The sequence below is a fragment of the Syngnathus floridae genome, chromosome 15 (genome assembly GCF_059516105.1).
Source record: "Syngnathus floridae isolate MCC-2025c chromosome 15, RoL_Sflo_1.0, whole genome shotgun sequence".
NCBI classification, from domain to species: domain Eukaryota; kingdom Metazoa; phylum Chordata; class Actinopteri; order Syngnathiformes; family Syngnathidae; genus Syngnathus; species Syngnathus floridae.
In genome coordinates this window covers 9,996,520-10,023,242 of record NC_142427.1, presented here as the reverse complement: position 1 = coordinate 10,023,242, position 26,723 = coordinate 9,996,520, and the positions used below count along the sequence as shown (strand labels likewise).

Below are 26,723 nucleotides of genomic sequence, written 5' to 3'. Positions count from 1 at the left end.
GGCGTGGCGGACTTTTGTTTACAATCAATTGACTAGCAAACCAACCTTGATCAGAAGATGAGCTCAGTTTTTTTTTTCGAATTAAGACATGCCTGGGTAAGTCCTCAGGGGACATTTGGTCCAAAGCGTCGGGAAATATTTTAGCTGCACTTAAAATATAAAATGTTGTTTAACGCTCGGGGGGGCTGTTTGGCACCGACTCCAACGCCGTTCCGACCCAAATCTCACGTAGGTGCTTGTTGTTGTTGTCGTTTTGCCATGCAAAGGTCAGCGGGTATGATTCACATCATTTTTTAAGCGAGGCCTCGTGCCGTGTCTCCTCTCTCGCTTTTAATCAAGCCTCCTCTTCTCTCGCTTTCCTCCTGTGGTCCGCCGCAAATGTTCTCGGGTCGTCGCTATCATCTCGAGCGTGTTCATATCTAAAAAGATTACATTGTTTAATCAATATTTAGTGCCAGGAGATGTTTTACACATGTGTTTTTGACACTGATTTTAAAACGTTATGTTTGTTGCATTTAAAGCCGACTTGCAATTGAAATTTTGTCTAGGGAAAAAAAAAAAAAATAATCCAAGGTAGCAGTGTAGTGTTTTGACGATCGGGTCTAAAACGCCTGCTGGTTGGGATTGACGGATCTATTTGGTAGTGAAGTCAGGCTTCATCACGGCGACAGGAAGCGATGATCCCGCATGACCTCTCCCTTTTCCTGTCCGCTTTATCGCCCTCATTCAGACGCCGGCCTCGCACCGCTGACTAATCCGGGCGATACTCTTGGGAGCAAGGGGTAAGAGGGGAGCCGGGTTGCTTTTGTTTGGACTGGCGCGACCGTGTACGCTGACGGCCACAAGGAGGGGGGTGAGGCTCGTCCGATTAGCCCGGCGACGCTTCGGCATTGGCGCAAAGGTCGGGAGTTTATTGACCACATCGACCGGGGACTTCATGGATTTTGTTTCAACTCGCCTCTGTCGGGTAATCGATGAGGGGGGTCGCCGAGGCACGTGACAAATGTCGGCTGTCGGCCCGGCGTGAGGCCTTCGGGGCCAAGTGGCACCGAATGGCGCACGTTGTACGTAATTTTCACAATTTCAAACACTTCCTAGGTGGCATCGGAACATTTCAGGGTCCTTATGACAATATCTTGAATTCTTAATTCAAGGTTACCTTCTTTAGCCAGCATGACAAGTGCACTGACATATTGCCACACATGACTAATCAATCAATAGTCCTCATCGACTCTTCGGTGGCTTTGTAAACGACCATTAAATTACGTTCATTAGCGCTGTCAGTTTTTGAAAAGCATTTCCTGCCCCTGATTAATTTGAACGCATTCTAGTGGACCACCCAAACAAGCAGGCTAGCCTTAGCGCCTCTCTGTCACACCTTTTCTCTGACTGGCGCTAGCTTGTTAGCCACGTGCTAGCACAAGTGCTTCTATTTGCCACATTTAACACCTGATGGCAAGGTAGGTCTTCTTTGGTTTCTTCCAAGTTTTTTTTCCTCTTTTTTATTTTTATTTTTTATTGCGCACTTAGTGCTCTCGTTAGCCTTGCTGACACGGCGGAGCTGTTTTTGCAATAAAAGCCTCGCGGCCATCAATCACACTGATAAGAGTTTCCTTATTTTCTCGCGAGCGTTCCGTCTAATGGTTTCGAAATGGGTCGCCTCGGCAGGCTAGTCTGCCATTGCCGCCGCATCGATAACAAAAAGCGTCCGATCTCTCCGGGGGGGTAACGGAAACGCCTAACGGCGGCCGTACGTTCTCTTTATCTGGCATGATTGATGAACGGACGAGCAACTCATCGCTCTGGAAGCTTATTGCTTGCTCGGACAGACACATTCGGAAGGGAGGCCGGCTTGTAAATCAACTTGGCAAACAAGACTGGACACTTTGTGTGTTTTCATACTAACATTGCAAGTGTAAAAAAAATCCAATATTTTGGCAGTGTGATCGTGTCAACAATTCGGGGCTAAAAGTAGCCGCTAGGCTAACCTCAGCTAACTGGCTAGACATTTAACAGCGAACCACTACGCTCAAATTTTCCGACACCCATGTCACTCACCGGGTACCGCCTTTTAAAGCCAAACACATTCAAAGTCACAAATACGACGGGGATGGCAACCCCAAGTGGAACGATGCAATTATTCAAATTGTTGATGTGACTAATCCATTCTAAAAATATCGGAGTTGTATGGGATGAGCGATGTCTAATTTGCATGATACAGAAAGAGTCTTCAAAAAATAGGATGTATTGTTCTTGATTCTTGTGCTGGTCTGACCAAAAAAAAAAAAACATTCAGCAGGTTATATAAAGACACCTGGAACGATTTTATGAGGTAGAATACGTCTCCTCTAATAAAATGTCTACCTCAAGGATCTGGAACTGCGAGGTTGGCTTTGCGTTGCCATGACGACAAGCGAGCCGGCTCCCAGGAGACACGCGGCTGCTGGAGAAAGTACAACGGTTCAAAGTCGGACACGCTCCGTGTTTATTTACTTATGGCCTTGTCGGTAAGTTAACACGTCTCTCCTATCGCTCGTTATTAAAAGCAAACTGCGCATCCAACAACGCTGCTGCTCTGCTTAGCTTTTGCCTTTGAGTTGTTTTTTTATTTTGCTGGAGTTATTGGGTCCTTTTTGAGGATTGTGAAACTTCCTCCCAGAAGATTGACTTGGTCACTCTGCCCCCCTTCTTAAGAAACTTTTTGCTATCAAGAGGCACATCGGAAACAAGCGAAAGCCATTTCGCAGACTGATTATTCCGTTGTTTGGTTTGTGCTTACAGCCGTCGTGATTTTTTTCTTCTCGAGTCAATTAATAGCGTGTCATCCATCTGTTAGCGGAAGATCTCTTAACCGCCCGGCTGTGTCTCGGTGTGACAAAGTCGGCGCCTTGTTTGCCTCAAAGGCGAGCAAAGCTGTGTCGGGAAGGGATCAATCGTGAAATGGCTTGATGGTGGCGTTTTTTTTTTTTTTTTTACTGCGCATATTCGGTTGAAGTTATGGAAGAATTATTGGCAGCACTGAAAAATGTTAAGCACGTTCAATCATTTGAATTACTCTCCGCCGCTAATTAGGGCAAATAACGGCAAGCCGGCACAAAGTGTAACAACTGGATTGTTCCGTCGTGCACCAAGGATAATTGCATTAAATATCGAGGCCAATTAAAAGGGACGATGATTTATAAGCATAGCAGAGGCAAATTTCTTGAATCCCGTCATGTCACATAATAAAGTGGAGCGACTACAAGTAACAGGAGAATTTTTTTTAAGCCAAATCAGGACATAGGAAAAACCTTTCCTTCATGTTTCAGGCAAAAGAAAAAAGCATTTCTTCTACCAAAACTGAATCTATCATGCAAAAGTTTTCCAAAATCTTCAAAAACACTACAAAATTAGAGTCTTGAAATAAGATCGGTATCACTCTGATACCTGGTATCAGTACTTGCAACCAAAAACTGACAGACTCCTTTTTGTGTGAAAAAAAAAAAGCTATCTACACGAAAAAAAAAGACCGCGATAAAAACGACACGGGAAAAGTCTTCTCCAAGACTTCAGGCCGTCTTTGGAAATCAGCCATCTGCGGTTAATTGTGGAGTGCATTCAGCCTGACTAAGCTCATGAAATATTCACAGCCACTGTCTAAACAGCGGCCAATTAAAGACAGGCGAGGCAGAGCCATTGACTAAACGGCGGCCTATCAAACATGGAGGCGAGCAGACGGCATCGCCACAGCCGAGCATCTGTTGGGCACTTTCCGCAACGTCGAGGCCATATCGCCGCAGCGTGGCGTCCGCCGCAAGATTCGCCAGGCGTTTCCCTATTAGCAGCAGGAAAAGTGCAGGGGAGGAAAATCAACTTGGTGGCCGTTTTGATCCGCAAGTCCAACAAAAAAAAAAAAAACAATTTGAGAGAAAGACTGTGATATCAATTTTCACAAGACCTTTGCAGGAATTTTGAAACATTTGCGCCTTTCAAACAACTTTGAAAAACTCAGCTTTCGCTCGGCAACAAAAATATTTGGTGGGCATGTCTTTGAAGGGTGGACCCACAAAAAAAAAAGTCTCAATAATCCATGGTGGGTATTTGTTTTCCCAAGTTGTCCACATTGTTTCTTCCTCTGGTCAGCAGGCTTTGATCGTCTTTTTCGGTCCAAACTGTGTCGGTACCGTGACGTCTTAACGAGCACCAGACACAGCGACAAAGAAACTACCTACTGAGGATATGGCTGCCGAGATTTTTCCCAACCTGTGGTGCAACGGTGGCAAAGTGATAAACGTTAAGAAGTCGGGAGGTAATTCAGGTGCAGACTGGAAGGGGGGAGTAATGGCGAGAGCGAAAGAAAGAAGGTTCCCGCAACACCCCGGAGATCAATGCGAGGTGGGCGGTCGGTGGGGGGTTATTACAAGCGAGGTTCCTCATAACTCAAACTCGGGGATGAGCTCGGCGCCGTCCCGCCCGAGGGGGTCGCTAATCCGCGATATGGCCGCCATCGCTCACACGCCGCAACCTGCGCGCTGGCGGCTGGCTGGGCTTTGAGCAACGCTGGGGAGGATCTCGAGACTCGCCTACTGATGTCTCATTACGGCGTTACATTCAAAGTACGCCACGGGGGGGTCCGGCTCTTGTTAGAATCCAATTTCCCATCGGAATAAATTACATCTGGAAAACACAAATAACGTCAGCGATGAAAATTCCCTATCATGAGCAGACCTCACAAAAAATAAAGGAAGTCGGCCATTTTGCTTTGCTCACTCAGGCCCGTCCTTCAAAGTGCAACTGACTCGACAGAACTTGCTACCAGATTGAGATTTAATAATAAACCAGACAGATGGCCGACACTTGAAATTTGTCGTTTTCGTCTTGGGGGCGGAGCTTGGCGGCGGCGGAGACGCCATAAAACAAGCACCACCGTCAAGTCAACTTGACAAGGACAAAACCCCTGACTGGCAGAAATATAACTCTGAATCCTGGCATTTCGTTTTTGTTAATCCACAATTTCCCCCCAATTCAATGAAAGACTAATCAGCGAGCGCCGCGCAATTAAAGTGCAATTGATGCGCAAGAGCGACGGCGGCATGTCCAATAAACACATTTCTCTCCTCCGCTCCACAATGCGCTCGACTGCCAGAAAGCTCGCATGGCTCTTAATTAAAATGGAGTGCGCATGTTTTTGGAATGTAAATCAAGTTGCGGCGGCGCGGCGCGACAGCTCGGTGATGACTCATTTTAATTGAAATGACACCTAACTTGCAGCACCCTCCTCGCCGCTGACGTGACGACGCCAGAGACCCTCGCGTCACCCGAAACGGATTTTTCTCTGTCCAACATTGGCCGAAAAGCTTTCTTGTTTAGTGGAACCTCCAATGCCTGAGCAGTTGTCGTTTGAGGATACAGTTGAATAAATTGCATTTTTCGAGGCACTGACATATTCCAATTTGTTGCTTTTGACGTCGAATCAAATGTTTACAATTTAGCCAGTCGCTCCACAATGTTGTGTGCTTCGTACCCCCAAAAGAGCCTTTTTCAAAATGTTCTCATTGTGTCGCTCTCTTGTTAAAAAAAGGAAAACAAAAAAAACAAAACGATTTCACTTTATTCGTGACAAGTGCAGGAAATGAGCCACCAATTATAGAATTCCTCCGGCGCTGCAAAAATGAGTAAAAAGTCGGACGAGCGCGCTTGCACTCTGTGGGGGCGCACGGCCAAGCCTTCAAACTCTATGACGTGGGCTTCGCTCCACTTCCTCTCAAACAAAGAGATAGTCCAATCTGGTCACTCCATTAAGGCGTCGAGGTTGAGCCCAGAAAGAAAAAAAAAAATAACACCAAGGCTAACATGTCAAAGTCCGAAATGAAAAGACTTTTTAGCTGAGCTTGACAGCCCAACTGTTTTTAAATTTGATACGGGGAAAAAAATAGCCAGTCAGACCTTTGCTTCGAGTGTCAGAAGTGTCTGAAGAGCCTTTTTTTTCCTCAATTAAATTCAAGTTGTTTGGAAAAAATATCTTGGATAAACTTTTGTAGTTGCACTTCGAGCGCCCGTTTTACGATATTTAAAGAAGACCTTTTTTTAAAAGGGTCGGTCTTGGCTGTTGATAGGCGGCCGGGAGGAGAAAGGTGAGGTCGCGGCGAGGGCTCAACTCTGATGGAGTTCATCTTGGCAAGAGCCAGACGCTATTGATTTAAGGCCACGGAGGCGGCGGCGCGAGACGTTACGATTACGTAGCCCGCTTCAACTTTCACCCCGGCAAAATGTCACTCTCGCTTTCATTATCTAATGTGGTCTAAGGTTTTAACATGGAGAAAATATGCAGCTGCACAGGTTGGGGGTTGGACACACCCTCAAGATCCAGCGTTATTCGACACACATAGTTATTTATTTTATTATTTATTTATTCATTCATTCATTCATAACCTGACCAAGTACCCCAATTAATTTTTTTGTTTTTACATGTTGCTATTTTGTGAACAAGGGACCATCTATTTTTCTCATTGTGATAAAACAATGATTCGATAATCCGGAGAGTTTTTCCCTAACCGAATTCCCGGCAAAACGAAGGTGACTGATTAACAGTCAAGTGGAACATGGCACGCGCGGCCGCAGACTGACACTCCGTCATCTCCTCGCTATTTAATAAAGCGCCAGACGGGGAACGTCTTTGTTTATCTAAGGAGGTGTCGCCGAGGATGAAAGTAAGGCGGATTCGCGGTGGCAAACAAGCTGTCAGATATGATCAGCGCGACATGCCAATGCATCAGGAAGGCCTGTCAGAGACGGTGGAATATCACCTAGACGTGGCCGGCCAACTTTAAGAAGAAGAAAAAAAAAAAAAAGCAATATACAATATTGTTGATCCGAGGAGATGATGCAAAGATAATGTTGGTCAGGATTATTTGCTCCCGAAGCAGCGACGAGGAAATCTCGTCGACTGACCTGCGAGCATCATGTTCCACCAAGCAGAAAGCGATAAAAAAATAGTATATAAATGATCATTTTTATGCTGATAAAACTTACTTGATGCAAATCGATCATCAAAATCATTTCATTTGAATTGCTTGCCATATTGAAAGCGCTGTCGCCATCTTGTGGCATCTATTAGCATTTTTACAGCGCTTCAATTATTCTTTAATTTGCTTTTTGTAGCAGGGCTCTTTCCCCATCCCGCCTGTTAATTTCCACTAACAACCCATGCTAAACGTATCTTCTCCCTGACTTACAAAGATTGTCTCTGCGTTGAGATGTATCTCTCCGACATACTTTGTTCCGACAGGGCTTTAGCGCCATCTTGGAGGGTTCGCTAAGCACATTTTTGTCGGACCACCAGAAAACGATTCGGTCAAAAGGCTAGCCATTTCCTCTGATCTTAAAATACAAGACTAGAAAACAGGAAACAAACGCTTTTCAAAAGTCTTTCATCCAAATGCAAAAAAAAGACTTCTGACCTGCAAATAACAAGAGTGCTCTTAAACGCGGGCCCGCTTGGATAAGATTAGCCGCTACGAGTGGGAACCGGAGATAAGTGCAGAGTAATTCCCCGTGTCCCTGGGATGCGAGCTGCAGCTTAAGTCTCCGGTGGAACGAGCCCGCCAGCTTCCCGGGAATTTGTTATGACCTAGCTGTGCCGTCGGGTCATTAGCGTGACAACCAAAATCTTTGCTCAAGACGTGGTCCCGAATGTTACGCGGTAAACATACAACGCCCCGCTGTGCAATAAGCAGCACAGAGCTGGGGGGTAAGCTTTTCATCTGATTTGAGCCAAAAATTGGATTGGAGGAAACAAAATCAACAAGCAGGAAGGCGGTTTCACTATCTGCTTGCATCTAAAAAAAATAATACACAATTTTGGGATAAACCCACATCCTTTGATAAAAAGCCAAATGTTCATTGATTTCACATCATCTGTCGTGGGGCATAAAATAAAATCGGTGAATCCAAAATGGCCGCCGCTTCAAAATGACAGACTTCCTGTGCATTTTCCGGCATGGCTCTTTGAGACCTTGTCAAAGATCTGCTCCCGATTAACATGGCTGCCAAAGTTCAACGGGCTTCGGAATCTGACTTTTTTTTTCTTCCGCGGTTCCAGAGCAAACTTTTCAACTGGCTGTCAAAAAATCTTTTTGTTCAACGTTGACTTTGGTGGTCGGGTGCGCTTCGGTCCTTCCATGCTCAATAGCGCGGCCCCGTTGTAATTTGTCAAGGCATCTTGTAAAACCTTCCCCGACACGGGAAATGGGAATAAAAGCGAGTGAGCGCAAGAGAACCTTCATAAATATGCAACGGCTGTTCCGAGGGCTTCTGTTTTCCCACACAGATGTGATGTCATTTCATATTTGATGGGGCTAAAAAGGGACGAACGAGGATGCTAACGACACCTTTGAAGATGCCTATGAAAACAATAAAAAATGGATGACAGTAGCCTGAATTCATCTCAAATTATTCCGTTTTCTCCTAATAGGGATTGGCGTGAAATTAAGGTCATATTTTAAAAACGGTGGGGGGAATCACTGAATGTCTTTACACACCACGGCCGAGGGATCGATTTTGCAGGAATTTTGACCGCAAGGTCAAAGGTTATAGGCAGACCACTTTGAAATGAGAACTGTCAGCGTACGGTAAGGACTCGAGTGAAAAGGCCTTCCATCAGAGCATTTTCAGTCCTTGACGGAGACGGGATTGTCTTAACCGGGCAGGAGAGAAGTTCATTTCATGAATGGCGGCCCCCGCCAAGCGCTAGCTGGATTGACGAGCGGGATGGTGGGGGCATCAGCGGGCGGAATGGCGTGAAGGAAGTGGGCCATGTCCCGCGGCTATAAAGGGGCGCCTACGCTTTTGAAGTGGCGCCTCGCCAGCTAGCATGGAGGTTGGTGGATTTCAGATCATTTCACAGCAAAAAAAAAAAAAACTGAAGCGTGAAAGAAAAAAAAAAAGTAGAACCGCCCCTGACCGGCTGAGCCGAATATTACGTCAACGTGTGCCTCTGAATATGTAGCAAAGACTTGAAAAGGAATTGAAGACTCGATGGGGAACATCTCAAAGACATCTTTGAATGTCCAGAAGCCTTTTCATCAATGACCTGATTGATTGAGCCTTAAGAACTGAGGGTCATCCAATTATGTAAGCATTAGTGAGGAATTGATCGATGATTAATTGTGGCTTGAGGCATGTCGGTTGGATTCATAAACTTGGATTAGTTTAATTGACAAGCTAACGCTAATAGCTATAGAACAGACGGCTAACCCTTCCAAATTTAAATGAACTCAAAAAATATATATCTATCCACTCGAAATATCGGGAATATCCCTTACAGGGTATTTTGGTGACTTTTTGGACAAACTCTCCAACTGTGCCGCAAGTTTGCTTCAATGACAACATGAGCAACCAAGCCTTAAATCCAACATGTCCGCCCCTGCTGCTTTCCTTCCATTCTCTGCCTCATTTGCAGCATTTACTTAAAAACCCGCAAGGTGCTCCGTCGCTTTTTCCACCCCCGGCTGGCAATAAATGCATTTTCATCCTCTTACGTGTCGAGCAAGTCTCCTCTGAGGTGGAAAATTGAAATTTTAACAGCAGACGCATCACTGTCCTCTTTCTTTTTTTTTTTTGCCCGTTTCATCTGTGCTCCCGCTGATAGATGCTAAATTGACATAAAAAGAGAAGGTTAAAAAAAAAATAATGACGCAGAGCATAAACGATACAGGCCAGGACTGAACTGAGCCAGCCAAAAGCGAAATACATATTAGTCATAAGACAGACATCAATAATGGAAGGCGAGGAAAAAGCCTTGTGGGGGGTTCCATGAGCCGCTTTGTAAAGTTAGCAGGTGCACGTCCTCTAAAAGGTCAAAGTGTAAAAAAAACAGAAGTTGTTGGTTTTGTGGAAGTAAACATGTTGCGCAACTCAAAATGTCTTGAACGAATTTTGAAAATCAAAAGGAATTGATCAAAGGGAATGAATTATCAAAGCGAATAAAAAAGAAATGATTCAATATTATTTTCCGCTTTGAGAAATTAACCAGCGTTCTCAACTTGCAATTGCGTGATAATTCGCAACGTGGACTCTTATGCGGCTTGGGTGGATGCTTTTAGGAAGAAGAAAAAAAAACATTACAATTTAATTTAATGACGCATCCTATGTACGACACATTAATATTTAATGGCTGCGTTTATTACAATGGCGTGTTAATACGCCACCTAACGCTCGTGTGGCGAGTCTAGAAATCACCAAAGGGGGACGGCCGGCTTCTCTCGCTGTGAATAAACAGGCTGTGGGGGCTTTATTAGAATCTTTTTTCATTCGCCATTAGCGTCCAAGAACAACAACAACAACAGCTGCACTAATGTAAACGTTGCCATTTTACTTCGGCTCAGCTCGACACTTTGAAAACGTTGTATACGAAGCGTTTAACGGCCGCGCTAACTTCTGGAGGAGGGCGAAAATAGCTGATGAAGATATTTCAGTCAGAGATTGCTGGCAAGGGGTGAGTCGAAAAGAGCTGGAAAAAATGTCCGATTAGCGATTCGTATTGCAAACACCAGGGGGCTCGAGGTTAATCCCTGATGCACTCCCGCCTTAAAGAGCACTTCACGAATTCCCCTTTCGAGGCTTTGTGATGATGCGGCTCCTGGCCTTCTCTGTACTTTGCCACCAAAAGCCTCGAGGCAAATGCGGCGATCACGCTTAACGTGAAACCGTAACGCTGCTCGCAAATACGTGGCCTCCACTTCTCCCTCCCTTAGGTTCATCATCTCAACAAGACGCCGTCTACCTGAGTGCTTCTTGTAGGCCACCTTCTGCTCCTGCTTCTGGAAAAACATCGACTTGTACTGCTTGGGGGTAACATAAATGCGAAAAAAAGTATTTTTTATTATTCATAATCACAACAATCCGGCATTTGAAGAGAACATTTGTCGGAAAGTCAACCGGGTAAGGCTCTGGCTCAGCCGTGACCCTGAAAGCAAAAGCAGGAAGGGAAAAAATAAAATAAACACAGGATTGTGTTGGACCGTAGCGCTTCCAGTGTAATCCAACAAGTCTATTCATTGTCTACTGACTACGGGGCATTAGCGAGCAATCCCAATGTGAGCTCAGACTCGCTTAAAGAGATGGGCTCGCAACTCCACAAAATCCTCAGCAAGAGCGCAGCGGGCTTTTTGCCGTTTTTGTGTGCGCGCGTGCAAAGCAAACATTCAAAGAATCAAAGAAATAAATCACTATAGTGCGGATATTGCGCCGTAAAAGAGGCTTAAAGTGGACAAGGGCAGGAAGTCAGCGCCCGGCAGATTACGTCCGTCCTTGGGTTGAGTGGCACTTGATGGACCCTCGCAATTTTTTGGGATTTAATTTGATTTGACGTCCTTTTATTAGTCCCACACGGGGAAAATATTCGCCGTATGGGGGACGGTTCAATAGATTGGATGAATTTCTTGACTTCAATGAGACTCCAAGATTTGCTCCAGAGACACAATTATTAAACCATAAAAGCAAAAAATATTCAGTCCGTCATCCACGTCGAAACGTTAACGCTGACGTTTCCTCGGGCGAGGATTCAACCGTGCGAGCGCCGCCGCCGCCGCCGCCGCGCCCGTTTAGCCACGCAAAACACGTCCATGTTTTGACATTTGGGTGATTAAACCATTTCCGCCCTTGCGATTAGCAGCCGTGGTGCGCCGTCTCAGTCGACTGCACCGCCCGGGTTACATCGCTTGGGGGTACGGCGCTAACCACTTAACGCGAGCAGATATTTATCACGCGCTAACCACAGATGACAGGATTATGCCTGTGGAGGATGGTCGGGTGACCAAAGTCATTAGTGTGCATTTAAGACATACGCAAGTTTCCTTGGAGCATCTTGAGGCCGGTTGTGCTGGTGTGGGACGATATTGGTTTTTTTTTTTGTTTTTTTTTAATTTTGAAGAAGACGAGTTCGCCTTGAGCAGACGTTGCAGCCAGCAGGTACAAATGGTAAAATAATAAGAGTTATTAAAAAAAATATGGTTTCATATCACATTTGCAGTTGAGTGAAAGCTGATCTTCCAAGAAACAATCTGCATTTCCTTTTAATATCCGGGTATTAAACGTGTTTGTCAAACTTTAGCCGTCCAGATGACATTGCCCTCCTCGCCCTCCCTAACCCTAAAAAATGACGTTGGGATTTGAGAGTTTAATATTTTTATTCCCCATACCAGGCGGGAATCGGTTAGTGAATGGCTTCAAAACAAAAAGCTCAAAAAGGACAAAACAATTGAAAGTGAGAGAGATGCATGGGAGGGGAAAAAAAGGAAGCAGATTTTTTTAAGATTACGAGTGACTTGGGAGATTTGTATCTGTCGAGATTGTCATGCTCCACAATGATGACCTTAATACTTAAAAACAGCCAACAGCCACGAGGATTGCGTCGAAATAATCTGCCGTCTGAGAGTGGAAGACGGTGAGGGGAAAAAACAGGCTGCCAAGATGTGCAGGAAAAAAAAACATAAAATCATAAAGTCTGAAATCTTTTATAGAAGACAAAATAATTGAATTGAAGAACTAAAAACAGTTTATTCGATTAAAAAAAATAAAAGCATTTTCCCCTTTATTGTATTTTAAACGCCTCCTCAAATGAAGCAATTGATTCTCAAAACCGCTCCGCAAATAAAAACTAATAATATTTCCTGATTTAAAAGATTTTTTAAAAAAATTAAGGAAAATTAATTCTGACCATCTATTTTTAAATACTTCCCCATGATCCTTTTGATGAACACGTACGATTTGACAGCTGAACACACTGGGTCGTTCGGCGTTGAGCATGTTTCTCTGCTAATTGCACGTCGATTAAGAGCAGGCCTAGCTCACACGCACACACACACGTGCACACACACACACAATCGGAGTCGTGTGGGAGAGCAGCACAAGTATAGCTCAAGTGGGTGAAGAAGGACTGACGCAGCCAGTAAATGAGAGCAATGGAGAGAATGTGTGATGAATCTAGGACAGACATTGACTGCAGGGTGAAAGGGGCGAGGTCATTTTTGTAGACTCCTGTACATTTTTTTTTTTTTTCATGCTAGCACTTGGGAATATTGGGAAGAGTTGAGCTCTAAAAAGTAGTATGGCTTCATAAAAGCTACATTTTGTGTTTCTATTTTGTTCTCGAGGGCTTCACTTGGTGACAGCTCGTTTTCTGCCGCCAAGGAATTGGGTTTGTTTGTTAGCAGGGGGTCAAGGTTTAACAAATGTAATTAAATTTGCAGAAGGATCAACGGGTTTCATTGCCGTTTCTCTTAAATGCATTTCCCCCCCCCCCCTGTAACTAATCTGGCTCTCAAGAGAATCTGTAGGATTATAAAAAAAAAAAAAAATATGCAAATTTTGCGCATTCTGGCACTTGTAGGAAGTTTCGGGTCCAATTTCGAACGCCGGAGCCTTTGGCGAGGTTTTCGACTCGAGCGGGGCAGTTCCATTCTAGTTTCCAATATATGAGCGCGAGCCGTGACTGGGAATTGGGAAGGCGTCCAATAAAACATGTCTCGTTACGTCCAAAAAAAAAAAAAAACTCAGTGTGGGCTTGCTCGCATTACTTTTCATCCAGGAAATGAACTGTGACATGTTTTCGCTCCGAGAGCATCAAAACAGTCAACAAGCGGATCGTTCTTCTAAAAAACACTCTGAGGAGATAAAACTGCGGGATTTAGGGTGGTGGGGGGGGGGGGTCTGTTTTTTTTTTTTTCCTAAAAGTGTTTAGGATACTTACTGTAATCCTGAGATTAAAATGTTTGTGTCATCCAGGGGCCATATTTCAAATTTCTTTAATTAGACAAAGGTTGGCTAGCTAACTTGGCTAAACATACATCAGAATGCAATCGTGGGATTTTTTTTTGGAATGATTTTTAGGTCAATTATCATTTTTGCTCATGTGGGTGATGATTTGGAACCAAAATGTGGACAAGGCTAGCAATTAACTTGGCTAATTGAATTAAAACTGCAATTTTTTTTTTTTTATATGAAGGAGAACTCAGGCAAATTCTGTCAGTACATCATAAAATTGCGTCCAAGCCGTAAAGTTTCCCGCACTTCAACTTTACGGCGGGAAGCTCCCCCTCCCCCCCGGCAAATGTGCCATGAGAGACGCCAGATCGAAAATGAAGGATTTGCTGTCAGCCGCCCGTCGCTCCCCGTGTGAACATTACGGCCTCCCTTGCCTTTGTTTTTTGCCTTTTCTCGAAATGTATTTATCGTTTCTCCACGCCGCGCACTCAACTTTTGCGTTGTTTTTTTGACAACGTCCTAGCTAGCTAACAAAGTGTCAAGGATGCTTCGGGCGTGACTGATTTTGTTCATTGTAGGTCCCGGAAGATCCAAGGCAGCTTTGTAAACTACTTTGAAAAAAAGTTTTTGTTGATTCAAGTTGTCGTTCTGCCTCAAAGTAAATTGACAAAACGCAAATTGCTGACCATTTCTCACCTTTGCTCCCTCCGAAAATAAAAAATCTTGCCGCATCTTAAGTCATTTTCCAAGATCTCTGTGGAGCAGTGATTTCTTTCAGGGTTACTTTCTACCCAAAAGCGCCTTAAATTACACTCATGAATCTTCATCCTCGAAGTCTAGCGAATGCAAAACATCCCGAGTGCCCGAACGTCTGCCGTCCAGATAGATCGGGTGTAACCGAGCGGCAAATTGCACATATCACGGCGACCGGTTGCCACGTCACAGGTGCGTGAAGGCCTCGCAGCCATTCGAGTGTGGACAAAATCTACCTGGCAGAGACACGGAGAGTAAATGAAAGCGCTTCCCGGAGGGAGCGCCTTTAATTCAATCGACTCGCTATTGTTCGGAGTTGGCTAATCAGCGGCTGCAATTTAAAGCAATCACGAGCGTACCAGAAGGCGGCCGTGACCGTACCTGCTAATTACACGTCTCGTTGGATTCGCTTTACACGTTTCTCTCCCCGTTGTTATTCATAGAGGAAAGAAATTGACGTTTGGACAACTTTGGCTCCAAAATTCATGGCCTGAAAATTTAATATGGAGGAGAAAGCAAGTTTAATGTTAATATGTCACGAAATTACAAAACATTTAGTGGCTTTTATTTTTCTCGTGACTATTTTAGCAGCGGAAAAGTACCTCAAACGCTGAGCGGGTTAAATTTAGCACCGGAAAGCTTCAAGACAAGGCGACTCCTGTGATTGTTAATCGTCACATTAGTCGTCGGAAGTGCCAGACAAAGAAATTCCCCCGGGTGTTTTTTTTTTCAAGTGATGAAATATTACTTCGAAAAGCAAAGTTAAATAAGAGATAAAATGGTCATGGCTCCAAGTGCAACAGAGATTCCACGGGGGAGGGAAAAAAAAAACCTGTCACTTTACAAAATTCCCTGGCGTCCATTTGAAATGCCAAGACTTGCACAAACAAAGACATTTGTTTTCTTCAGATATGTGATATTAATCATTTTCCGAGCATGTTGCTACTAGCTAGTCTAAGCTAGCGAAGAACAAATCCTAAATCGGCATCTGGCCCTGCGACAACAAACGTAAACAACAAGCCAGAGTGGGATTCCCAATAGTGGACAGTAATACCTACTTATATTGGATTAACAAGCAGATGGCAGCACAGCGGGCCGAAAATGTGCGGATCACATGGCACTGGCGATCCCACGCCAAACCCAAAATGAATGATTTCATGAATGAACGAGTCAAAAGCTGAACGCTTTGGTAGCAACGGCGCCGAAAATACACGAGACGTCGTCGACATTCCAGAATACCACCTCTCCATATCTGTTGCAAAAATTTGGGGATTTTTTGTCGATTTTTTTTAAAATCATATTTCCTTCATTGGGATTCACAAAAAAATATATTTGGTTTTGGTTTGGTTGGTTGTCAGTAATGCATCCAAACATTCATCTAAAAAAAAAAAGATTCTGAAGGCAGTTTGAACTTCATTTTCACAAATTAAAATTTAAATCCACCACTGTAGTCCAACAAGGAGCGCTGTCCTTAAACGTGGTGCCTGATAAATCGTAGCATCTCGGAGATAACAAAGAGCCCTTAGGGAGGTAATTAAGAGCCGGTGGCCATAAATCCAGCATGGCCAATTAGCCGTTATTCCTCATGATAGCGTAATATTCCGTCGTTTGCGGGGTGAAGGTCTTACATCCATAAATTAAAGTTCACATTAAAAACAATGAAGGCGATCTCGCTTCGTCCGATCGATACGCGTTTGGACGTCACGGCGGAAAGCATTCCGCTCAGCATCTCATTAAGCCGCCTCCGAGATGCCGCCCGAATGCCAATGAGGGAGCCTCGGTGACCTCGGCTATCGAGACGTTTCTCTGAAGTCGACCGGCGGCAAAAGTGCTAAAGAGCAGCTGGAGCTGTCGGTTCTCGCCGTTAACGTGCCATCGCATAGCGGTCATCGGTTATTGGCGCGTCGGGCTAATGGAAAATTACAGCCGTGACCGGCTATGGAAATGCGGCTTTGATTTTGCCATTAGCCGGGCGTCACGTTTGGATATATGCGTTGCGTTAGCGGCAGCAGATGAAAGTCATGATGTAAACCACCTGTCCGGCATTTGATGAGAAACATTAGCGTTGCTGTCCGAGCGCTTGCTTGGTGACCAGTTTGACTTTGAAACAACTCTCGCTGATTCAAGTTATGAACGCTTTGTGGATTTGCGATCGCCTATACGTGCAACGAGAGGGCGTCAAAGCTCTACTTTTGGCCCATTGAAAGCTTTCAACTCATCATATCATGTGCTAATGTATTGAAAAATTAAAAAAGGGAAAAAAACAGATTGTCAAGAAGATTAATCAGTCCAGCCCTATATCCCTACTCGTGTTTATCAAAATAACGAAGTGGATTAAATCCGCGATTACACCATTGGCCCCGGGACCACCGCGGACCGCGCCGGCTTGAGAAAAATGCGAGCGGCATCTGGGGAATCTGTAAGTAGAGCAGCGGCGGCCTTTTAATCCTCATTAAACCGCCGCAGTCACCATGAGTTCACTTGGTCGTCGCACCCGGTAAAAAACCCCGCTTGTTCGTCACGCCGTGAAAAATGACTTGTTCAACAACGCGCCGATGAACCTTACGCTCCCCGGTTTGCTCCTTTGATTTCCCGAGGGGTCGCGAGGGGAAAAGTGTGAGTGCGTAGGGGGGGGAATACGACGGTCTTGTTTGAGCGAGTCGGACCTCCCATCATTCATTTCGGATAACGCTCTCTTGTCTCTGATGGCTGTCAAATCCCCGGGAAATCTTCACACGACAGCGACGCCAAGCTCATCTGGATTATAAAAGAGCACATTTTGATGAGTAAAGCCTCAATACATGTCAGGGATTGATCACGCGCGGGAAGAGCGACTATAAAACCGCCATTGTATGCCGGCGATGGAAAAAATAAGATTTTAATAAAGCACTTTCGCCGAGCTCAGCCACGATGGAACGTCTTAAAGGGGACATAGTGTAGCAAATTGACTTTTTAATTGCTTGGATACCGACGGTTGGTTCGCTGCAGAATTAGACAACCAAGTCGATTTGTTATGAATTTGGCGGTGGCTTTGACATTTTGAAAAAGAACTATAATTAAAGTGGAAATGTCCTTTGTTTTCATCTTTGTCGATTAATTAATTACACGAGGCAAGACAGCTTCCCTAAATACAGGCTGCCATTTAGCTCCTTGTTAGCAATACAACGGCGTGACATATTAGCGGCTAGGTTAGCATCACACACGAACCGCGAGTTAGCCGCTGACTCATAATGTCAAGGTCCCGCGTTTCCGACAGCTTCCCCCCCGACGGCGAGAGAGTTCACAGGAGGTATTCTGGGTGTTAACAGACTAACGCGTTGGCGCTAATTAATTAGCAAGCCCCAGAAAGCACAGCGGGTGGGACGCAGGCCCCGCAACACGAGACCACCGGTGGGGCCAAGTCAACATAATGCCGATCGACATAACGCCAACAGTGGGTGTCTAGTCTTTCATATTTTACACCCTCAAGCGGATAATGAATCAAGCGACAAAACAAAATGCGCTCGTGTTAGCAGCGGGAGTGCACATAATCACAAATGTACTTTCCTATTACAGCCGCGACTTGTTAGGATCACAAACTGCTGCAAGTTTAACGTACAATTATCATATTCAAACGGTTTTGTGAAAAGACTTTCATTCAAATCAGGTCAAGTGCTTAAAAGCAGGGCATAAATTTGAACAAAGAATCATTCTGCGAATAACAGAGGATAGGTTCCGAGAAATAAAATCCGGATAAACGTCAAATATGTAGAAGTTGACTCTACTTGCAAAGTTTTCAAACATGGACTGCTTGTGTTTTTGCCGAGGGGTGTGTGGGGGGGTGTTTCCTCCTGCCTTTCTGCCTTGAGCTTGTTCGGCTTCAAGCGTCCAGCCGAGCGTGAAATCACATTCACAGAAACATTGCTTTTTTTTTTAACAGTAATAGCATGGAGATGCACACGCCACAAAACAAAGTGAAGAACGAGTTGAACTCAAGTGGAAGATGGCGCCGCTCGAGTGAGCAGTCCATATGGAAGACGGGCAAAAGCGCTAAGCGCCACCATTTTCTTGCTAACGTATAGCTGTTTGGGAAAGCCGAGCGTTAGCGACATCGCTATTCAACCACAGTTGAGCGTATATTTGTCCAAAGGAAATCCAATCCAGTTCAAACACAAGACTCAATAGCGCCTCTGCTGGTAGACGACCAGTACTACAACCCCCCTACAACTGGTAAGATACAAAAGAAAATATGTTGATGGCAAATATTTTTAGCAAGCGGGATCTTCAGACAGCAAATGCAAAAAGCAAATGAAAGCGAACTAAGGGGTGAAGAGAGGCGAACGTTTGTAGACCGTCCCTTCACCCGCAATCATCGGCATGAAAGATGCATGATGTACGAGCATATGCGGCGACACCCCCCCCCCCCCCCCCCAACCCCGAGGCCAATCAGACACAATTTGAAAATGCGACATGCGTGCTACAGACGAGCTGGAGAAACGTCAGATGGGGTCGATTCTTACCCAACCTCAATCTCGGCCGTGGAATGTTTTGCCCTCGTAATCATCACGCGGAAGCAAAGAGTTCCCGGGAGGGCGCTCTAACTTTGATTTATTAAAAGGTGCGGCTTTGGCACGGTGTGTTTCATCAGGAGTATTTATAGGCGGCGGGATGACGTCGCTTCCCGCCGCCTACTCAATTCCGGTCCACTTCGCATTTAACTTAGCTGGGGCCTCCAAAGAAAATGTGAAGAGATTTTTTTTTTTCCAGCGAGCGAGTTTTGGAGCCGACATCTGCCGTTAATGACTAATTATGGCGATGATGCCCCCCTATCATCGTCGGTCAGCCGCTCTGGACCGGGGAAGCGTGCGGAACAGATGACGGAGCGTTTTGACGAGCGCTCTCGTGCCGCGCGGAAATAGGCGCCACGTTTTTCGCATATTTGACAGCGTGGCTTGGAACGGCAAAGTGATTAAATCGGGGAATACTTTAGAGACGCCGTTTGTATCGACTGGCCGACGGAGCGCCTCAGGGCGTTTCGCTACTTCATTGGTGGGAATCGGCTTTCATGGCCGGAATGTCATTACAATATTTTAACAAGTGTTGCTGCCAAGCGGAACTGTGTTAATCTGTTCAATTTGAGAGGAAAAAAACAAACAAGCTAGGCCGCCATTTTGCGTCTCGCAGGCTTTTAATACTCAAAACTAGGTTTCCTGCCAAAATTCGGTATATTGAGTACGTAGACCTTAATGATAATTAGTATGCAAATGAACCCGCCTTCAAGTTTCATCTCGTTTGAAAAACAGTTTTGACTTGCAAGTTCAGACTAATTCCAAACAAACGGGTTTTCGGGATTGTTGACGATGAAACGTGGGAAACGGTGCGGATTTAGGTCAGACCCCGCCAAGCACCCCAACGCGTGTCCCCAGAGATCGCCATGACTAATTCATCATTAGAAGTCCTTTGACGTTCTGCAAAAGTGCCATGATCAGCGGCTACAAAAGAACGTGAAACCATTTCATCGCAAACCCAAATGAGTCCGGATTTAAGTAATCAGTTTTCCATTTGCGCGGGAATTACCTTCATTTCTGGGATGAGAAATTCAGAACACTGAGATTTAATTTTGCGAAATTTCCACTTCAAGTCATAGTCTTTACTGCGTCGACTAATTCAATACGCACACTGACACCACTAGAGGGAGCCGGCGTAGCCCATTTTGCCAATCCCTGCCTAAAATCAATCCTTCTCGAAAGGAGAGCAACTCTATGCAAATTTCAACGCTGGACTTTTACCCGTAATTAATCACACTCTAACAGAACGCGGCACGGCGTGACGCTACTCGAAAGGAAAAAATAAGGCTTCCCTCTCCCAAGGCAGAAAAGCAACTCTAATCTATCTGCGGGAGCTTGATAGGGTTTTAATCAATAGCAATGACTCTGTGATTACTTGGCCGGAAGCTGAGATTTGCGCTCTCCAAAACAAATGCTCCCATCTGCGGGTCGGCCTTCTCAGACAAACACTCGACTGGAGCCGTTTCAAGGCGCGTGCGGCCCTTTTGGAGGTCACGCCGCTGTACAAATATATTCATGTGGTCATTTCTGAAGGCCAAAGCAGACGGTCAATTTGGGCCGGCGCGTTGTGCCAGTCGTGTTCAGAAAGCCCACTGATAAATTTAACGGTCACACGTTCGGTTCGAACGCCGCCGCATAGATGCTATTCATTAGCCCGTCTATGACATTTCCCATGATGCGCTAGCGCCGAGCTAGCAAAGTTATGTGTTTTTAATAGACAATGTGTAATTCTCTTTGTTTTATGTTTGCCAGTAAACTTCAAGCGCGAGTGGCAATAAACAGCTTGAAGCCTCGTTTTTGATGAATTGTTTACTATCAGACAAACTGCCGCTTGGTGTGAAGTTGAGTTGAGTTGGATTGGGTGCCAGCGAGCAGTGCTCGTACCTCACATTTTTCGTTCGAAGAAAAAGAATATTAGGCATATTTAAAGTGTCTATCCGTTTTCACGCAGATGTTACCATGGCTGCTAAAAGGCTGTCATTGAAATGGGAGTATAAAAAGCCCATATATAGTTTTTGAATGTAAAAACAGGAGACAAGGCTTATGCTAAGCGTTAGCATTACAGTTTTGGGCTCTTAAATTGAAGTAGTTAAGAGTTTAATTAAAGGGACAGAGTTTTATTTTTTATTAGGAGTCTTAATATGTCTATTCAAGATGGTTAATTCTGGAATTTGTTGGTGTACATTACCCGAAAAATGTGAACAAAAGAAGACATTTGGAAAAGCTAGTGGCAAGATGCGGATGCCCGCTTTGAAAAAAAGATGACAAATGTCAGCTGGCGAGGCTATTACAACAAAGCGGGATTCCTTTTCTCTCCAAGCCAACGCAGCCTAATAAAAAGAATCGATTCAAACGGGCTCCAGGGGAAGAGAAAGGACATTTTCATAGAGCGCGCAACCAGTGGTAAAAACGTAGCTCCCAGCCAAGTCGGCCCAGAAAATTGTAACTCGTATTACGGCAGAACAAGCGGCCTCGATAATATTTACAAAGCCGCCTGTAGCCATTTTGCGAAGCACCCCCACGTTCGGGGTTTGATTCGTGGGTGATTCCGTTCTTGATTGGCATTAATGATTTCAAAATTAATTTCCGTTTGACACGGTTTGGATGATATCCTGAAATCAATGGACTGCTGGCTGGAGGGAGATGAACCAGAAAAGCAAAAAAATTCCGGGTCAATCTTTTCGGGTGATGACTTTTTTTCAAGGCTTCCGATTGGCCGAATTGAGCGCAATGCTAGTCGACGGCGGCATTTGTATGTGTAGCGTGAAGCGTGGCCGCGGGATTGTTTTGATCCCGGAGAATATTTGTTTTTAAAAGCAACCGTGTACGAGTGAGGACAGGGCCTCGGAGACTCTGCCCCGCTCCGTGCATAATTTCATAAAAAATTAAATAAATAAAAGAACAACAGCAACGACACCGCCGGGGGCGTATTAGCATGCAAAGCATTGTGCAGCATAAAGTCATAAGTGGGATCCTGACAGCAAAATAGCTGAGTTCGCACTTCTTTTCGTACAAAACCTGCTCGTGAAGTTAATGAGAGGACCCTATGCCACGAGATATAGGTAGGTTCGGCCACGTTAACTTTGTCGCAGCTCAAATTTAACAAGTGTGAACAGCACCCAGCCAATCAAAGGGAACGTTGACAACGCTCGATTTCCGAGCATTGTCATTTCCGATCACACGTTTCTGGGAGCCTTTGAAAAAGTTCCCCATTGTCGGCAGAACAAAAAAGACACTTTGAATTAAACATGACGAGAATATGGGGGGGGGCTGGTTTTGTCATTTGGTACCAAACACGCTCACAGGAAGTTGGGCGAGTCGATTCTTTTGGTGGCCTAATTTGTGAAGCTTTTGTTCCCGCATGTTGAAATCTAAAATGAGCAAGACTTGAAATTTCATTTCCTAAACTCGGGTTCCCTTTTAGCGTCAATTTGGACAAAATTTCACGATGAGAACGAGAAACAGGCGGAAGATGCGTGCTCTGGTTCGGTCGCTAAGCTGGGAAAAAATAAGTATGGCCAGCAGGTGGCAGCATTAGGTCTTTCACAACACGTATGTATGTTGTCTAGCTTTCAATATTGACCGATCTGTTTTTTCCGGTTGAACAAAACGTGAAAGCCTCAAGCGTCATAATTGCCTCAAAGGTCTAGGTGTGTCTGTAGCGAGAATGGGCGTAAAATGGAGTGGGGCGTTACTCGAGTTGTCACCAAAGGGGTCCATTTTGTCATGTTTCAGACACGCCGGCAAAAGCTTGCTGACAGCAACTTTACAGGTAGAGAAAGGAGCACTTTGTGTCCTTTCAGACACTTTTCGCTAATGGAGGATCATCGGGGCTAGTTCCTTTCGAAAATGGCTGATTGCAAAGCAAAATGGCCAACCTCTTCGATTTCAACCATGGGTCCTATCGCTTAGTCAGCAATAAATGATTGGTTTACCACCAAATGGCCTTCCTCAGTACTGTTATTTTGATATATTTGAAGTTTTTCAAAAGCGCAATATTTTAGCCTCAAAGTCACAGTTCATTTTCTCCACTTGTTGGTTAGAAACCGATGCTTTTGGTGTTCTATATACTGCTGAATACAAAAATAGAAGAAGCTAGAAAATATTGTCCCAAGAGAAAAATGTGAACTCTGACTAAATCAAATCATACACTTGATTGCAAGACGAGGTTTTTTTTTTACTTTTAGGAATAAAACCTCAGCCACATTTTTGAGGAAGACTATATGTCGGTGACGATGGGCGTATTTTCCGAAGCACGGCCTTTGAGCATTGGAAAAATCCCGCTTGACCGTTGGCTGACACACTAAAAGGAGCGAAGGTCAAGCGCTGCGTAGCTTTCCCGATCCGGATTAAAGCGCACTTACTAGAGAGGCGCAACATTTCAAAGCTTGCTTTGAATATTGGCTAATTACATCTGCGGCGACATTTACGTTGTTTGGTCGCCGACGATATAAAAAAGAGGTTAAACAGCGACACTTTTGAAATGAACACCTCCGAGCGTGGCGCCGATTTTGCAAATGGATATTTAATTATAGCTTCAGAGAAGCTTTGAGCTTCGTAAGCCGGCAGTGTTCGAGCGTCGCCTGCCTCATTATGCGAAGAATACTTTTCAACCGCCCACCCGGTTTAGGCTAGCTTCAGGCATTTTTGGATGTGTATTTTTATTTTATGTGGGTAGTAGCCCGCAAGCGCGCAAACAAAAATAAATTTCAAAGTCATCGGTCGCTTACAAATATTTGGTTTGATTTTTAGAATTTCAAACAGTTGTCAAAATTCCGAAATTTGCGTTTTGCTGCCATGACGACATGGGTATTTCTTTAATCCAGCTCACCGATCGTTTACATAGTATTGTTTGCGTTAATATCAACTTTTTATTTGCTTCGTTAATTGATAGTCAGGTATAGTCAATCTTTCAATTTAGGCACAGCAGGTTTTTTCCCTTGTGGCGGCAGCGCTTCATTACACGCATGGCAGTGGACTCAAACATTTAAACACCTGGCCAATGGAAGATGATTTTTGTTTTATTCCTCCCGTCAATTTGTTGTCAGGGAAAACACACCCCCGTTAGCATCTGCGACAACCTTGCCAAAAAAAGCCTCCGCTTCTTTTGAGCCCGAGCAGCGTTTCTGACATTTGTTGTCGTTGCACCTGTCACTTTTGTGCGTTCCCCTCGGCAAAGCATGTGTTTTTGTGTGTGTGTGTGTAATTTAAATATATATTTCGCAAGCAAGCTATAGCTTCAGGGGAGAGATTTCTTTTTTCCCCGTGACATTTGCTGCCGGCATCAGATAATTTTACATCTCGTACCGCGGTTCAGCATGACATTTTTTTTTCCCCTGCAATCTTTTTCTTAATTTTCAGCGACAAGGCTCGCAAGTACAACGAATCTGTGTCATCTTCCTCCCTCCAGAAGACAGAACTACCAGCGACTGGAAAACAGGTCGTCGCTGCTACGCTACTGCTAGGTTGTGAGTCAAACTGACCCATTTTCAACATCTGTATAATCAATTTTCTAAAAGTGCAACATGTTTTTCACTTCACCCAACCGGCGAAGTCAGTCTTTTTGGGTTCAAGCAGAGATTTAACATTGACTTCCAGGCAGGATCAAAAGTTAATTTAAAAAAAAAACATTTACCTCCAAAGTCATTTCAAAATTGTCCTGCATAAAGAAAAGACCCATGCTCTAAAGTGAACAGGAAGTCGGCCATTTTGGTTTGAAGTCATCCATTTTTGGCTAATTACAACACTTAAACTAACCACTGGAGGGATATGAATTTTTAATTCCAAATGGGCCTCGATAGGCGGAGGAATTCCAGACAGCTGAAGTGCGAGACTGCCGGTGTGCGTCCCCGACGTCGTCAGGGACAAAATGTCAAGCGACTGTTCAAATTTGTATTCCACCCAGTACGTTCGGAGGTATCAGAAAGAGGGCCACCTTCAGTTTAACCTTTACCACACATGTGTGCCAGGAGTGATAACTTATTTAATACGCTGATGTATGAGACTTGTCATGGCACAAGACCGGCGCAATTAGACATACGGCCATTAAATCGGCGTAACAACCGAGGGAGGAAAAAAAAGTGGGGAAGATGACAGAAGTGTCCTTGAAGGAGGCTTAAAAAAAGGACAAGTGATTGCATGATTGCATTTCAAAACAAACGTGTCAACGATTTGAGTCAAGAGCAAATTGACTGCTAAGAATAAGTCGTCATGGTGACGACATTGTCGCTAAAACATTTTTATCTCTAGTGAGTCATTGGATATTAAGTCAGTCTGTGATTGGATTTCAGAGAATTGTTTGATTAAAAAAAGTCATTTCTTGCGCCAGAATGCGCTAAAATGAGGGTGGGGGGGTTCTCAACATAAGCATGATGTAAAATAATAAAAAAATTATGTGCAAATATTTTTTGTGTCACATAGAGGAGCTGAATGAACAATTTGAGAACACCATTGCATATTTTATTTACTGTGCCTAATCACCTTCGGGCCATAACCTCACACAATACATCAAAATGGACACAATTGACGTGCGTGCGGGAAAGGGGCCGCTGTCCTTTCAGTCTCGCCGAAGTCTTAGCCTGGATGCCTCACAGAGCACGCTTCATCTAAGCGCTTGACAAAAGCTTCTTTTCAACACCCATACAAGACATCTGTCTTTAGAAGTCAATACAAAAACTAGACGGACAGCGAATTCAACCGAGTCTCAAAAACGAGTCAGCCTGCAAGGCCGTTTAATTAATGCGCAATACAAATTTGCCCACTTGAACAAGCTTAATTTCATGTCTGGCTCAGTCGTGCGACATGTCACGAGGGAAGAGAAGGAATGAACCTCTAAAAGTCACTCAGTAGCACACACTGGTGGGGGAAGAAGGAGGTTGTACCAGGTATTTTTTATACCGGCCTTATTTCAAGGGATCATGCTTCCGATACCAGCTACCGATACCAGAGGGGGAGTAAGTCCTCCTCGGCAGTAGTTGGCGCTATACTGTGGCAGATTGCCATGTTTGTCAGAAAGATTGTTTCAAAAGTACTTTTTACGGTATCAGTGAGTACTCAAAGCGTAAATTAGCGCTTGTGAACATCAAACTGCGAGGTGCAGACCCTCGGAAGAAACTCGTAGGCTGTTGGACACAAGCCAAAGCTTGACGAGGATTGTTTCTGACAACGGCGGCGGCGTTGTCCAAGAAGGTGACGCTAACAACGCTGACCACGAAGGCCTGATCGGCCTGTGTGTGTGCATGTGTGTGTAGGTAGCAAGACTAGAGGCTGTTGAGGAGAGTGTTGTTTTTTTTTTTTTTTACTGCCCACGTAGGCGTTTTTTTTTTTTGTGCGGTAATGAAATTGAGGCAAGAAAATGAGACAGAGGAGCGATTGTGAAGCCATGCCTGAACGGGAGCCCACTGCGCAGGCGATACGCAAAATGCAAAGTGCGGCCAATTATACGGGGAGAGGCGACCGTCGAGGCAGGGGGGGCCGCGGCGGCTCAGGTGCTCCAAAATTGCTGGCCTGCTAGAACTGGAATGCGCATCCCAGGCGATGTGACTTACTAAAGAAAAGCTAGCCTACAAAACAGCTGCAAGGGTTTTTATCACAAAACTATTCAAAATGGATTTATATCGTTTTTGGGGGGTTTTTTTTGGGCTGGCTGAAGCTATTTGTCACGCTAATTGAAGTTGACTG

General features: G+C 44.7%; 1 protein-coding gene across 2 annotated transcripts in view; it reads right to left on the bottom strand.

Annotated features, from left to right (window-relative positions):
• The window catches only part of tmem132e (transmembrane protein 132E), a 95,648-nt gene that overhangs the window by 66,841 nt on the left and 2,084 nt on the right, over positions 1–26,723 (bottom strand). The gene's annotated exons all lie outside the window — the stretch shown is intronic.